Source organism: Hemicordylus capensis, chromosome 4 (assembly GCF_027244095.1).
Source record: "Hemicordylus capensis ecotype Gifberg chromosome 4, rHemCap1.1.pri, whole genome shotgun sequence".
Classification (NCBI taxonomy): Eukaryota; Metazoa; Chordata; class Lepidosauria; order Squamata; family Cordylidae; genus Hemicordylus; species Hemicordylus capensis.
Genome location: NC_069660.1, coordinates 75,109,600 through 75,125,612, shown reverse-complemented (window position 1 = coordinate 75,125,612; position 16,013 = coordinate 75,109,600).

The window sequence follows — 16,013 nt, the reverse complement described above, 5'->3', positions numbered from 1 at the left end:
GAAAGACAAGAAAAGGAGGGGAACATGATAGAGGTCTATAACATCATTTTCATCATCACCACCACCATCATCATTGAGCCTAGAGCCTTTGGAGTCAGTTGGTATATAAATTTAATAAATACAACAAAAATTTTATTATTATTTCTTACAGAGTCAGACAGGTGTTATTGACTGGTTTGTTTTATCCAGACATCGAGTCATCCACCTGAGCGGCGAGGGAGGTATAGCCTACATCACTGTGGGGGTGCAGAGCATGATTTATGGTCATTATTTTCCTGGTCTTACGATCTAGCATCTCTAGCTTTGCCTGAGTCCAGTCTATTATTCCTGAAGTGTATCTAATAATAGGTATAGCCCAGGTATTTATGGATTGTATGGTGTTCCCACCATTGAGTTTGGACTTGAGGATTTTTCTAACTCTCCTGATGTATTCACTTCCAATTTTTCTTTTAACTTCAGTGTGTGTGATGTTATCAGCCTGGAGAATGCCCAAGTATTTGTAAGGTTCTTTCTCTTCCAGGTTCTTGATGTTGCTTCCATTGGGCAGTTCTATTCCTTCTGTTTTTCTTATTTTTCCTCTGTTCATTATTAATGCAGCACACTTGTCTAGTCCAAACTCCACTACTATATCGCTACTGAATATACAGACAGTGTTTAGCAGTGATTCGATTTCTGACTGGGACTTTCCATACAACTTCAAATCGTCCCTGTACAGCAGATGGTTTATTTGACTTGATGTTTTAGATGTTTGGTATCTGAGGCCTGTTTTATTTAGTATTTGTGAAAGTGGAGTCGTGGTGATCACAGAGGGTGATCACAGTGAGTCCCCTTGGAAAATATCTCTTCTAATGCTAACCTGTTCAAGTGTCTTGCCATTGATTGTTAACTGTGCACTCCACATGTTCATTGCTTTTATAATAAGTATCTGAATGTTTTTGCTGATACCAGTTGTTTCTAAACATTTTAGTATCCATGTATGAGGCAATGTGTTGAAGGCCTTCTTGTAGTCAATCCATGCAACACTTAGATTGGTTTTTCTTCTTTTGCAATTTTCTAAAATCATTTTGTCAATCAGCAGCTGATCTTTTGTGCCTCCGGTGTTTGGGCAATTTCCTTTCGGTTCAACTGGAAGTGTTGCATTACTTCATCTGTTATTATTCCAGTTAATAATTTGAACATGGTTGGCAGGCAGGTTATCGGTCTATAATTACTTGGAACTGCACCTTTTGCTGAGTCTTTCATTATGAGATGGGTTTTCCCAGTTGTTAACCATTGTTCAATATCACCTCCTTGCAAAATGTGATTGGACTGTTTTGAAAGTTGTTTATGAAGGCTTGTTAGGTGTTTAAGCTAAAAGCCATGGAGTTCATCGTCGCCTGGTGCAGTCCAATTTTTAATTTTCTTTGCTCTTTCACTTATTAATTCCGGTGTTATTATTAGATCTTGCATTTGCTGATTACCTTTTTCGACCTCTTTTACCCATATTATATTCTATTGGATTGTCCCATAATTTCCCCCAGAATTGCACAGTTTCTTTTTATTTGGTGTTTCTATGTTTCTTGCAGTTTCTCCTTCAATGCTTCGGTAGAAACAATTCTGATTCGACTGGAATTGGAGATTCTGCCTGTGTTGTGTAATTCTGGCTTTGTATCTGCTAATCTTCTTCGACACTGCTGTTATTTGCTGCTTTATTATTTACAGGACTTCTTTAATTTTCCTTGAATCTAGATGGTATGTTTGGATCAGATACTATTTGGTGTTTTCATTCTTCAGCTTCTTGTCTTTCATATCTTTCAATTTACTAGCATCTGATTTAAGCCTGGCGATTTTATTTTCTAATCTAATCTTCCATTTAGGTGATGTACTGCTTTCTTTTTTTACAGGTCCACTGATCTTATAACTGAGCTCTTGTGTTGTTATTGTTGCTGCACTGTACATTAGTTGGTTTGTTTCTTGCAAATTATTGTTATTTCTGCAAGTGCAGCATTGACATCTTTTAATGCCTGAGCAAGTTGTTTTTTGGCAACTGTCCAGTATGGTTGAACCTCTGGCATAGCTCTCACCTTCCTCAGAGCATGCAAGCCCCACAACCATGCCAAGTTAGTGCCTCGCTAGGGGATGATGATGATGATGATGATGATGATGATGATGATGATTTCAATATACTGCTTTTCAACAAGAATGTTCTCCAAGTGGTTTACACAGCAAGGTTATAAGAAAATGGTTCCCTGATCAATAAGGATTGCACAATCTAAAAATAAACACAAGGTAGACACCAGGATCAGCCACTGGAGGGAGATTACACTTGGCCTGGATAGGGATAGTTGCTCTCCTCATGCTAAATATAAGAGAACCACCACTTCAGATTGGTGCCTCTTTGTCCAATTAGCAGGGATGAAGAGGTATATAGAGAGTGGTTTCTCTCTCTCAAAATGTAGGGTCTGGTTTGGCAGTCATTTTAGAACTGACAAAGCAGGTCCTATTTCAACCAATAAATTATTAATTTACAAAACTGAAGTGATGGTCATTAGCTTAGATGGTTTTAAAACTATTAGACTAATGCATGGGAGATAGGTCTATCGACAGTCTATCCATGTGGAATTTCTAATGTTCATAGACAGTAGGCCACTGAATGCCAGTTCCTGGGGGGGCCATGGTGGGGGGAGGTATTACCTTGGTGCCTTACTTATTTATAAGCCTGACACTTTTGCTGTTGTAATTACCTTTTGCTCCCCCCGCAAACTGCCTTGCTCTCCTTAGTTTTCCCCTAATGTTCTATTTCTGTACCAGTGTAGGTTCAAATTCATCACCACACATTCTATCCATTGTGATGGAGTTAAAGAAAATAAACCAAAGTAAGGAGCCTCACCCAGATAAAAAGGAATTTCACTTTCAAAGGAAAGTATTTGAAAGTCATGCCACAGCATGCTTTTCCACAGGGTTTCCACTTTTTCCCTGACAGAGGCTCTGAGCCGTTCACAATGGCATGTCAGGCAGAAATTCGAAGCATGGGGGTTCACACAGCTAATAAAGGGACAGTGCTTATGTCAGGAAGAAATGGTGGCAACCTTTTCTGCACTTGAGAGTGCTGTTTGATGTAATCCATAGAAACCAACTCACATGTTAACCACGTTCTGCTTCACACACAGCAGAAGCAGAAGTGGCTGTACCTGAATACTTATGGCTCATAGGATTGCCATATCCTTGGCCAGAAATTATGCCAGTCCTTCAAAAAGCTCAGAGGCAGAGAGTTTGTAGCTGCTGCTCTGGCCTCTTTGCTACCTTTATATTCTATCTGCTGAAGCAAATAGGACTCTAGTTTTGCCCCACAGTGGGTGAGAAAGAAGACTGGTCAACAGAGATGTGCACAAAAAGAATTTTTGATTTGTTTCAAATTCAAATCATATTCTGAAAATTCACTTCAAGTTTGAATCAGATTAGAGTTCGGTCCAAAAATTAGATTCAAATTCAAATTGAATTTGAGTTGTTTTGACTCTGTTGTGGAGCCTTTTTTTAACCAATCAGGGGACCTGAATGGGGTTTTTTAAAGTGCCAAAAAGCTCTCGATTCTAATTTGAATCAAATTTCCAAAATTCATTTTGAATTTAAATAGAATTGCCATTTTAAGGGGTGGGTGAATTTGAATTCAAATCACGTGAATCACCCAGATTCAGGACAAACAGATTTGAATTTGAATTTATTTGTACATCTCTACTGGTCAAGGCAACTAGTGAAGCACCTAGGTTGGAGGTGCAAAAGATGTATCTTCTGATAGTGCCCTAAAGCAAATTACAGCTCTCTGTTGCATGAAGTCCTGGTTACCCTATCAGCCATTACTGATGTCATGCAGGCACTATGATGTTCCACCTGCATAGAGGTCTATAGCATCCTGCATGGCCAATGATTTCATCCAGTCTCCTTCTGGTAGGGTTACCAGTTTTCTTCTGGAAAATGTTAAGTAGGTGAAGTGTACATCTGAGCAGCTCTCTATAGGCTTCTGTACAAAACCAGAGCCCTATTCAGTCATTATGTTGTACAAGTGTACAGATGTCTGTACACGGGTACATGTTTTGTGTGAATAAGTGTACTTGTGTTCACCTTAAAAATGAACCTGGGTACTAGCCCCTCAAATCCATGGTATTGATAGGAAGTCTACTGCTGTACCTGTGTTCAACATAACATGTCAAAAACTGTACCTGCACCCAGAGGCGTATCTAAGGAAAATAGAGCCTAGGGAAAGCACTGAAATTGCTCCCCCTCCATCCAATCTGACACCCATCTTTCAGATAACTTTACCATAGTTCAGGGGTTCCCAACCTGTGGCACTCCAGACATTGCTGAATGACAACTCCCATCATCCCAGCCACAAAAACTGTATCTAGGGATGATGGGAGTTGTAGTTCAGCAATGTCTGGAGTGCCACAGGTTGGGAACCCCTGCTCTAGTTGAAGGGCTTCCCAAATGAAGGGCAAAGAAATAAGCGTCTAAGCCCATTTGAACTCCTACAGTCCTTGTTTTACACGTTAGGAACGGTGGATGCCCTTCCGGTTGCTGCATATCAGAGGGACCACTGAAGTATGCAATCCTTTTAAAAAGGGAGAAAGTGACTTTTATTTCACCAAAAGCTGGGAAGGGCCAAGAACTGTGCATGTGTGTTGCACTCATGCTGCCTTTGAACACTGATACCAGTCTCCTAGAATTCTTTATAAGCACTTGAAACCAACTAAGCATTTTTTTTCCATACATCAGACTTGAAGCAATGTGGGGGAAGTGGGGGGGGGGGGCAAACAAACACACACGCACAGGGCTAAGGAAGGAGCGCCTCTCTAAGGAAGGTACCCCGGCCTGGGAAGCAGAGTGGGGGAATGGGGTGCGGTGGGGTGGGGCTGGGGAAACAAACAAAAAACACACACACACCCAGGGCTAAGGAAGGAGCACAACCCTGAGGAAAGTGCCTGGGGAAAGCAGCGTGGGGGAAGCAGGGGACGCACACACACACGGCTAAGGAAGGAGCACAACCCTCATCCAATAATAATAAATAATAATAAAATAAATAAGGAAAGCGACGGGGAAGCAGTGTGGGGGAAGCGGGGGGAGCAAACAAACACACACAGGGCTGAGGAAGGAGCCCCTCTCTAAGGAAGGCATCCCAGGAAGCAGCGTGGGGGAACAAATACACACACACACACACACAGAGGGCTAAGGAAGGAGTGCAACCCTAAGGTAAGCACCTGGGGAAAGCAGCATGGGGAAAGCGGGAGAAACAAACAAACACACGCGCACACACAGGGCTAAGGAAGGAGCGCGGGAAAAGCGGGGGCGGGGGGAACAAACAAAAACACACAGAGGGTTAAGGAAGGAGCGCCTCTCTAAGGAAGGCGCCTGGCCCAGGAAGCAGCATGGGGGAAGCTGGGGGGGGGGCACAAACAAACACACAGGATTAAGGAAGGCAGAATGCTCAGCAGGCAGCTGCTTAGTTTCCCTGGCCATGTGGTTGTGCAGGGAGGCATGCTCTGGATTCAACCAGGTCGGGGGCACGCGCTTTACCAGCCAATGGGAGCGCCCGCCCACTGCTTGGAGATCTTGCGAGTGCGCTGTTCAGCTGCTGCGCCTGGACGAGTGGGGGAGGGTGCACGGGTGCCAGGTCCAGGCGCCCGACGCTGGCCAGCCATAGTGGTGAGCAGCACCATCGCCCGCTGGGGCTTGTAATTTTTTGTGGTAGGGCAGTCATCTTGCAACCCCCCTTCATGTGGTGCCCAGGGCACATGCCCTGGCTGCCCCCCCCCCCGGTAGTTACACATCTGCCTGCACCTGTAACATGTGAATAACTGTACCTGTACAGTTAGGCAAATAACTGTAACAGCATACTTGTTCTATGAGTTTTGAACCTAATGAGGTCGTTCTCACAACCAAACAGGAGTGGGCTGGAGGGAAGGTGGGAAACTTCCTGCTTCCTCCCACACAACTGGAGCTTCCGTGGAGCTCCACTACTTGCCTGCCCACACAAATGCTGCAGCAGCATTCCTCAGGGCTGCATTCGAGGTGGGAATCCTTCAGTATCCTACCATGCACCACGCAGGCAGTGGAGAGGCTGTCCTCAGCAATGCAGCAGCATGCCTCTCCCTGGCCCCACTTTCCACTGGAATCTCTTGTTAACATGGCCACTGGCTCCTAGGGGTTGCAGAAACCAGAGCACTCACTCATAATATCAGAAGCTGAGGTAGGGCAGGGGTGGAGTTGGGGTTGGGAGTTCTGTACTACCTTGTTTAAAGACTGGGTACAAAAGCTAGGCTACCCAGTTAGGCAGGCACTGAGTAGGAGAGATTACCGTGGCACCAGACAAGCTTAACCCTCTACTACCCACAAAAGGCTGGTTGTGAGAATAGCCTTAATGTGTGAATAGGGGTCACATCTTCCTCATATTCTGTTGCTACTCTGTAGTGGTGGCCAGAAAGTGCAACAATCACCCACAGTTGGAATTCTGGGGGAAACATCCAAATAGGCCCTTTTCCAGTAAGCAAACTGCTCTAGGGTGTCATTTTTTTAATCAGTCAAAATACTTGCAGTACTCTTGTCAGATATTAAACATAGCAATAGCAGCTTGGAACATCCTAAGGGATTTGCTCTCTAGGCTTCCTGCTCTCCTTTCCAAAGCCTCTGGTCTGAACTAATGAAAACAGCACTTAACCATGTTTGTAGTGGAGGAAAGAGTGTCATTTTACAATTATTGTCATTCAAATATTATTTATTTAACCTGCAGCCACATTATATCGACCGCAGAATTACTTTCATTTTTACATTTGATGGCACCCATATTGAGCAAGGCTCGCACTTTGGCTTTGCATCCCCAACTATAAATGCTATTTTTTATCAGATAAATTCTCTCTCCCTCTCTCTCTCTCTTCAGGACTTTGGTGCTCTGATGTGAAGCAGTTTTCTTGGCTGGTACCAGCCTTTCACCATGTGAAGAAGGTATATCTTTTCATAAGCAATCTCTCTGTTGTTCACCCCACTTTCAAAACTACTTATTAGTATTTATGGTAAATTAGCAGTGAATATTTTTCTCCTAAGATATTGTGCCTGAGTTCCAAGCCCAGACTAATATAAAGGGCAGACACCTTTGTGTACTAATTTGTGTACTAAGTCTTGCAGGACATGGGGTACAAGAGGTAAATGCTGACACCCAGACACAGTTTTTCAACAGTACAACTTAGGAATTATGCAAAAGGATCGGTCAATTTCAATAGGACTACTCAGGAGTAATTTGGTCTAGGTGTCAGCTGCAGTCCAGAAATGGTAACTTCTGTATCATCTTTCCACATCCTGTCTTGCAGCTTTCTCCAGGAACTTTGCTTTGATACAGCTGAACTTGAAAAATTAACATCAGCACTTTATCAGGGGTTCTTGAAAATCCCTGCTGAAAATGCACAATATTGAGGTAGCATATAAAATGCAGACCATCATATGAAGAATTGCCAGGGTAGAACAGTAGTTTTTCTGACCTGAAGAAGACACATAAGCAAAATGGAATTATGCCAAGGCTTGAGCATTCTAGAAGCAAGGGGTGATAGTTCATTGCCAAAGCTGGACTTGTCTGTATCAAGTCGAAGGTCCAACCCACTTCAAGGCTTTTGGGTAGCAGTGTTGGGGAAGATATCTGTCCATGATCTTGAAGAGTTACTGTCAGTCAAACTAGACAGTACAGATCTAGATATACTAAGAGCCTGATGCAAGTCCCAAACAAGGTGGCCATCAATGGGGCTGGGAGAGACTTTATAAATTATACTTGCCCCATTTCTTTCAACACTGCTACAGCCAGGAGGAACTGAATTCCTCAGTCCATGTCTGGGTGAGGAGAACTCTGCATTGAGGGAAAACATCTGGCCCTAGAGGCAATTTTAGGGGTGGGTGTGGTATTTCTCCAAGGCCTAAGACCTGACACAGATGGTGTCAGCTAGGGATGTGCACGGACAAATTTGGAGGCCCTGTTATAGACCTCAAAACTGGTTCAGGCAGTTCAATGGCAGGGGTTACCTTTAAGGAGCTGGGAGGGTGCTCTCTTTGCCGCCCAGAAGTGCCCAGTGTGTGCGCATGTTGTGTGGCAGTCTCCAAAATGCCCACTGCTGGCACAAAGAGGCCCAGAATGGGCTGAGAGCAGCCCAGAATTGGCTGAAACCTACCTGACCCAGGCTGTTTTGAGACCAGAGGAGGCTGGTGGGAGGAGGGAGAACCACTGGGGGCCCCACCACAGCCGCAGAAATGCCCCCCCTCCCGGCAGTGAGTTCTTTAAAACAACTTTTTTTGTTTGAATCCCCAGACCAGCTCCAATCTGAGCTGAGCCACAGGGTCTGTTCAGGGGGAGGGCCAAATTGAACATGCCTGGTTCTTTTCAAGTCCATTTTGGACTCAAACTGAACTGGGCATACCGGTTTTGTGCACAACCCTAGAGGGCTTCATCTTACTAACATCCTGTGCAAGGGCATAGACTGGTATTGTTGTGTATAGACTGTTGTGTGTAGATTTTCCTTTGAGAAGTATCCTCCATTTTGACCCTGAAGGAGTAGGAGGTAAACATCTCAAGCACCTATTGTCGCTTGCAAGACATTGAGGCTGTTCACATGAGCAGCCGGGCTAGCACAGCCCTACCCGGGGTGTGCAATAGCCTGGCTCAGTTCAAGGTACCTTATATAAATAATGGCCTGGCTCAGTATAAGGTACCTCCTTATATCTGGCAGCTGTCATCTAGTATAGATATAGTGCAATGTCATATGGCTATATAACAAAAAGTCCAAAATACAGCATGAAGAAATTCTGAGCTGCTACATTTTCAAAGACCCATTCCTATGTGCCAGAAGCTTGAGGGAGGAAAATTTTCTTAACCTTCAAGAGCCAGTGTGGAGGAGGAAATCCTATTACCATGACTGACAGTGAAATCCCAGGCAAATTTATTCAGAAGTAGGTCCCACTGTATTCAGTGGGGCTTACTCCTAGGTAACTGTGCATTGGATAGCAGCCTGCATTATGTAACCAGCCACAAACATTCTCAGAGATTACATTATTGATGTTTTTCCTTAGGCAATGCCTGCACTTTGCCTCCCTGACACTTCGGTGCAGCAGGAGGCAGGATGAACTGCTGAGAGGTGCTTCACACAACAAAAGTGAGATGGTGTAAGATGCTGAAGTGTTGACAATTCTTATACGGGGACTAGAAAAAGAAGCTTGGATCCTGCAAGTACAGATATATGATTCTGACTGATAAGTATCCCTTCTCTGAAGCCAGGTCTGAAGAGGCAATGGAGACACACCCCAATATTTTGTCCTATGTATGCAGTCTGGCTTACTCTGTGCTGTAATACTGGTTTCTGTAAGAGGTCCCATGTTTTTAACTGTGCTGTGCGAACATTTTCCCTTTTCAGACTAATCATTGTGCATTTCTAACACAACATTCTGACAAGAAATAGGAAGGACCCTCTGCTGTAAGCCATCCTCACTCTATAATGTTGCGGCTGCTGCTTTAAGAAACCTAGGATGCAATATAACATTCCAGTCACCACAATATCTATTTACACAGAGGAGTAAATCACTAAACAATTTTTACAAGCCATCTGAAAAACAACAATAATAGTAACACAACATAATTTGTCAATTTTCTGTGTCTGTATACTTTCGACGTTGAGCTTGTTCTTCCAGTAGCTCTACAGTCTCCAGCCCTGGTTGCTCAGCTGAAGATCCGGAGTCCTGTAACCCATTTTTCAACAAGTGCCCAGGTACTCTAGCACTCAACGTGGCCCTTGTTGACCCCAGCAACAACCGATCTGGTATAGAATTTGTTTTTCTTGTTCTCGGATCAGGCACATTTAGTCTGGCTTGGAAGACCCTCCAGCATAGCCCTCTGCATCCTCGAAGCTCGAAAAAGAAAACAATAGTGGTGCCAATAGTTTTTTGTGCCCTTGGTGCAGTACCAAAAGAACTTGAACACCATCTTGACACCTTGGGCATCAATAAAATTACAACACATCACCTTCAGAAGGCCACACTACTTGGGGCAGCATGAATACTACGATGCTATCTTTAATTTTTATTTATTTATCCTAGACCCTTGGAAAGGGCCTGATAATTAGAGTACCAAATCCAGTCAATAACATCTGGCAGACTGTGTGTAAATAGCATAATAATAAAAGAATAATTGCCAACCAACCTGGCAGCAGTTTTCTCAATAGTCTCATGAGGTAGGGAAACACCTGGCATGTTTGATAAGATGAAGTTTTCCGGTGCCAAAATAGAGGAGAGGTGAGCAGTACTTCACCACATGGGTGGTCAGAAGAGAACTTGTAAATATGAACAAATGCAGAGGGTCTTGGGTTCAAGAAAATTGTAAACCGCCCTGAGCCATTTCGGAAGGGTGGTATATAAATCAAATAAATAATAATAAATAAATAAGAAAATTGATTCAGCTCGAAACAGAAATGCTGGGAGGAAGACAGGGTTTACTCAGGCCAGCTACATTTCTCAGGGTTTCTTTCCTCTCAGTCTGTACTACTATTTGACAGTGCCTTTTCCCTCCCTAACACAATCCCCACCAATTACAAGTAAAATATATTACAAATAATAATGGCTGAGATTTATTGATTTTAAAAAAACACAAAAAACAGTATGTAGTAAAAATTAAATAGAATGACACACTCTGGGCAACTCCAGGACTCCAATTCCCACATGCCAGTTTTAATTTAAAGCCATTTGTCTCAAGGTTCGGCTTTCAGCTGATACAGGGTATTTGATTTTATGTTAACAAGTTTCAAGAGTACACTATAAGGCTTCACACGCTGATGCCATGTAGTGTGAGTGGCATATGTCCCACTGCACTTTAAATAACAGTGCTTCAAGAGCTTCAAATTGCATTGAATTCCTATGCTGCAATACTGGCTCAAAAAGTATATTCCTCATTTATTTTCAAAGAAAGAGACATGAATAGCCCTCTTTTGCATCATGATGGTTCTTTCTGGCAGACTTAACTCTGTGATATATTACAGAAACATTGTTATTCTTCAGCTTTTCCCACTTTCTCGCTCTTTCCAGATGCCAATTTCCCCGGGATTGTTGTTGTTGTTTGTGGGGGCGGGGGGTGGGGGCGATCCTAGAAAATAAATCCCTGGTGGAACAGTACAGATAAGTCGTTGGATTCAACAGGAAAATTATTTGCAATTATTTGTCTGGACTCAGTACTAGGATAAATTCTTCTTCTGTACATAGTATCTGTCCAATGTTTAGCTTTAAAACTGGAATTAAAACCTTTAGTTGAATGATTCCCAAATGTTGCGTCAGGACCCACCAAGAAGTTTCAGGGATTTTGTGAGTAGATCATCAAGATGCTAACAAGTGAGTGTTGGAATAATACAAAATTTAAATAATTTCCAGGTCAAAGGAGGAAATTACAGGCTGATTAAATGTACAAATCAAGGTGAAATTCTGTTGGTGTGTCTGTTTTGTAAAAGTTTTGTAAAAGTGTGGAAATCATTCTGGTGCTTTGCTGAAACATTTGAATGAACTGGCAGTAGAATTTATTTTATCCTCAGATTTGCACAAGAAGAAAACAGTCAAACTTTTCATTTCTGAAAAAGATTTCAGAAATGTTCTCTTTTTATTGAGGAATGCTTTGGGGAAAGTAAGGTTCATATTAATTTACAACATAACAATTTGATCTACATGGTAGCCAAACATCTTTACAGATGCAATCACACCATTTCCAGGATTTGTACAATTTCCAGAACAGTCCTGATGCAAGAATGTCCTATGACATATCACCCCTTGTTCTTGACATATAAAATATCTCATAACCAAGTGTTTTTCATTGCACTGGACCTGGAGCCAGTGGTGGCCCCCACGGACCCTAAGTGCAGCTCCTTGACTAACTGTGGAACTGTGTGGAGGCAAATTCCCACTGTGCAGGGCTGTGATTTGCCCAACACCAGTGAGCTTCTTCAAGGGAAACAGCACTCTCAAGCTCCAGTGCCATATTGGGAGGTATGCACGGAACACTGGGAAGTGTATAAAGCTCCAAAGCTCTATAGAGAAAGTGGTGGGAAGGACTACACTTTCCAGGACTCTGAAAGCTTTTTCACATAATTGTATGGGGTGGGCTGGGGGAGGCATGCTCCTACCCATATGGCCCTAGCCCAGAGTTGGGTTTTCTTACCCAACCCGCACACGAAAGAGCTGCTGCACACTCCAGGAGAGGGAAGGAAATTAGGCGAGTCCTCCAGTATCCAACAATGCATTGTGGGAGCAGTAGAGAGGCAGTCTTCAGTTCTGCCACAGCTCTGTTCTGCCTGGACCCACTTTATATAGGACTTTATAGTCCTGACAGCCCCTGCAGCTGGAACTGCTTTATTATTATTATTATTATTATTATTATTTCTTGTTTACACAGTCAGACAGGTGTTATTGACTGGTTTGTTTTATCCAGACATCGAGTCCTTCCCAAGGACCTGGGATGCCAGCATTTTATTGTCAATTGTTATAGATATCGTTGCAGAATATAGGCTGTTCCCAGTAAAGCTGCTTTTTGTAATTGGCTGATGGTGATTTCTGTGGCCCCTATGGTGTTGAGGTGCTCTTCAAGGTCTTTTGGAACTGCACCCAGGGCTCCAATTACCACTGGGATTATTTTGGTCTTCTTCTGCCACAGCCTTTCAATTTCAATTTGTGGATCTTTGTATTTGGTGATTTTTTCTATTTCTTTTTCTTCTATTCTGCTATCTCCTGGTATTCCTATGTCGATTATTTTAACTTGTTTTTCTTTCTTCTCGACTACAGTGATATCTGGTGTATTGTGTGGCAGATGTTTGTCTGTTTGTAGTCAGAAGTCCCATAATATTTTTACATCTTCATTTTCTTCAACTTTTTCAATTTTATGGTCCCACCAATGTTTGGGTACAGGTAGCTTGTATTTTTTGCAGATGTTCCAGTGTATCATCCCTGCTACTTTGTCATGCCTTTGTTTGTAGTCAGTCTGTGCAATCTTTTTACAACAGCTGATTAGGTGGTCCACGGTTTCATCTGCTTCTTTACAAAGGCGGCACTTGCTGTTTGTGGTGGATTTTTCGACTTTTGCTCTTATTGCATTTGTTCTTAGTGCCCGTTCTTGTGCAGCCAGTATTAAACCCTCTGTTTCTTTCTTCAAGTTGCCATTCTTAAGCCATTGCCAGGTCTTGGTGATGTCTGATTTTCCACTTATATTGTGCAAATATTGACCATGCAGTGGCTTATTTTTCCTTTTCTGCTCGGTTCTTGACTTGTTCTTTCTTGTAGGCCTGCTTTGTTTCATTGGTGTTGAATAGTTTCGCATTATTGACCATCTGAAGTGCATCTTCTTCACTGTCCTTTATATATTCTTCAAGGCCTCTTTTCTCCTCCTCTACTGTTTGATGGACTTGCAGCATTCCTCTTCCACCTGAGCTGCGAGGGAGGTATAGCCTATCTACATCACTGTGGGGGTGCAGAGCACGATTGATGGTCATGATTTTCCTGGTCTTACGATCTAGCGTCTCTAGTTCTACCTGGGTCCAGTCTATTATTCCTGCAGTGTTTCTGATAACAGGTATAGCCCAGGTGTTTATGGCTTGTATGATGTTCCCGCCATTGAGTTTGGACTTGAGGATTTTTCTAACTCTCCTGATGTATTCACTTCCAATTTTTCTTTTAACTTCAGTGTTTGCGATGTTATCAGCCTGGAGAATGCCCAAGTATTTGTAAGGTTCTTTCTCTTCCAGGTTCTTGATCTTGCTTCCATTGGGCAGTTCTATTCCTTCTGTTTTTCTTATTTTCCCTCTGTTCATTATTAATGCAGCACACTTTTCTAGTCCAAACTCCATTGCTATATCGCTACTGAATATACGGACAGTGTTTAGCAGTGATTCGATTTCTGACTGGGACTTTCCATACAACTTCAAATCGTCCCTGTACAGCAGATGGTTTATTTGACTTGATGTTTTAGATGTTTGGTATCCGAGGCTTGTTTTGTTTAGTATTTGTGAAAGTGGGGTCATGGCGATTACAAACAACAGAGGGGATAGTGAGTCCCCTTGGAAAATGCCTCTTCTAATGCTAACCTGTCCAAGTGTCTTGCCATTGATTGTTAACTCTGTACTCCACATGCTCGTTGCTTTTTTAATAAATATCTGAATGTTTTTGCTGACACCAGTTGTTTCTAAACATTTTAGTATCCATGTGTGAGGCAATGAATCGAAGGCTTTCTTGTAGTCAATCCATGCAACACTTAGATTGGTTTTTCTTCTCTTGCAATTTTCTAAAATCATTTTGTCAATCAGCAATCACCCTTTCTGTTCAACTGGAAGCTGTTTGTTAGTTAATAAGTGCTGCATCACTTCATCTGCTATTATTCTAGTTAATAATTTGAACATGGTTGGCAGACAGGTTATCGGTCTATAATTACTTGGAACTGCACCTTTTGCTGGAATGTACTTCAAGGGGGAATTATTGGAGGGAGTTTCTTTTTTTATAAGGCTAAGAAGAACAGATTTACTGAGCTCCTTAAAGTGCAAGAATTCTGGTGGAAATATATATTTTTTAAAAAAACTTATCTTTTGAGCATCCAGCTCCTTCAACACATAATTCAAATTAGACCAAATGGCTAATAGAGATTAGAGGACTCTCTCTTAGAACATTAATGGGTTAAATACAAAAAACAAAACAAAACAGACTCTTTCATTCTTTTAAGAAACAAAATTTGGACATTGTGTGTTTGTAGAAGACATATATTAGAAAGCAAGAGAAAATTTTTTTTAGTTAATAAGGCTTTTGGACAAGGATTTGTTTACCTAGACAAGAAAAAAAGGGGGGGAGGGGTAGTATTTTATGTCAAATAATAATTTGAATCTAAATTGATTTTCAAAGATGAGGAAGATAGGTTATTAGTACTGGAAATTCAAATATTTGGAATTAAAATGGTGATAATTGGAACTTATGCCCCTAATGAAAACGCTGAATTTTATAATTATTTAGATTTTTAAGTTGGATTTGATGATTAGATTTTAAGTTCTGACAATTAGTTTCTAAATGTATAAAGTGTTACTTTTGGAGGAGACAAGAGAGGAAGTGGTTAAAATGTTTATGAAAAAGTGGGCTCAAGATGTGGGGTGCAATATAGAAACGGCAACCTGGGAAAAATTATGGAAAACTGATTTAAAATTCACTGTATCTTATGCTCTAAAAGGAAATTATTATAAAATAATGTATAGATGATATTTGATAACAAAAAAAATGGCATTGATGTATATATGTATAGTAATGGAAAAGTAGTGAACTGCCTTTAAAAGAAGATTGGTTGATAAAAATTTTGGAATATGTGGAGATGGCAAAATTTATAACACTGATAAGAGACTAAAACTTAGAATGTTTTAAAGAAGATTGGAAATTAATTTTGTTGTACTTAAAGAATTCCTACTATGGATCTTACAGCTGGATTTGAAATCTGAAATGCAGGTTGGGTAGATTAATGGTGGTGGAAGGTTTAAATTTGTGTTTTTTATTAATATTATAATAAGGGTAAAATTTATAGTTGTTATCATGAAAAGAGGTGCGCAGGAAGTCAATTTGTAATTGTGTTTAGTATGACTGTTATTGTTAAAAGTTAATAAAAATTTGAAGTTTAAAAAAAAAAGGAACTGCACCTTTTGCTGGGTCTTTCATTATGAGATGAGTTTTCCCAGTTGTTAGCCATTGTTCAATATCACCTCCTTGCAAAATGTGATTGAACTGTTTTGATAGTTGTTTATGAAGGCTTGTTAGGTGTTTAAGCCAAAAGCCATGCAGTTCATCATCGCCTGGAGCAGTCCAATTTTTAATTTTCTTTGCTCTTTCACTTATTAATTCTGGTGTTATTATTAGATCTTGCATTTGTTGGTTACATTTTTTGACCTTATTATTATTATTTTATTTTATTTTATCTATTTTATTGAATGTCTATACCACCTGATATAGAAATCTCTAGATGG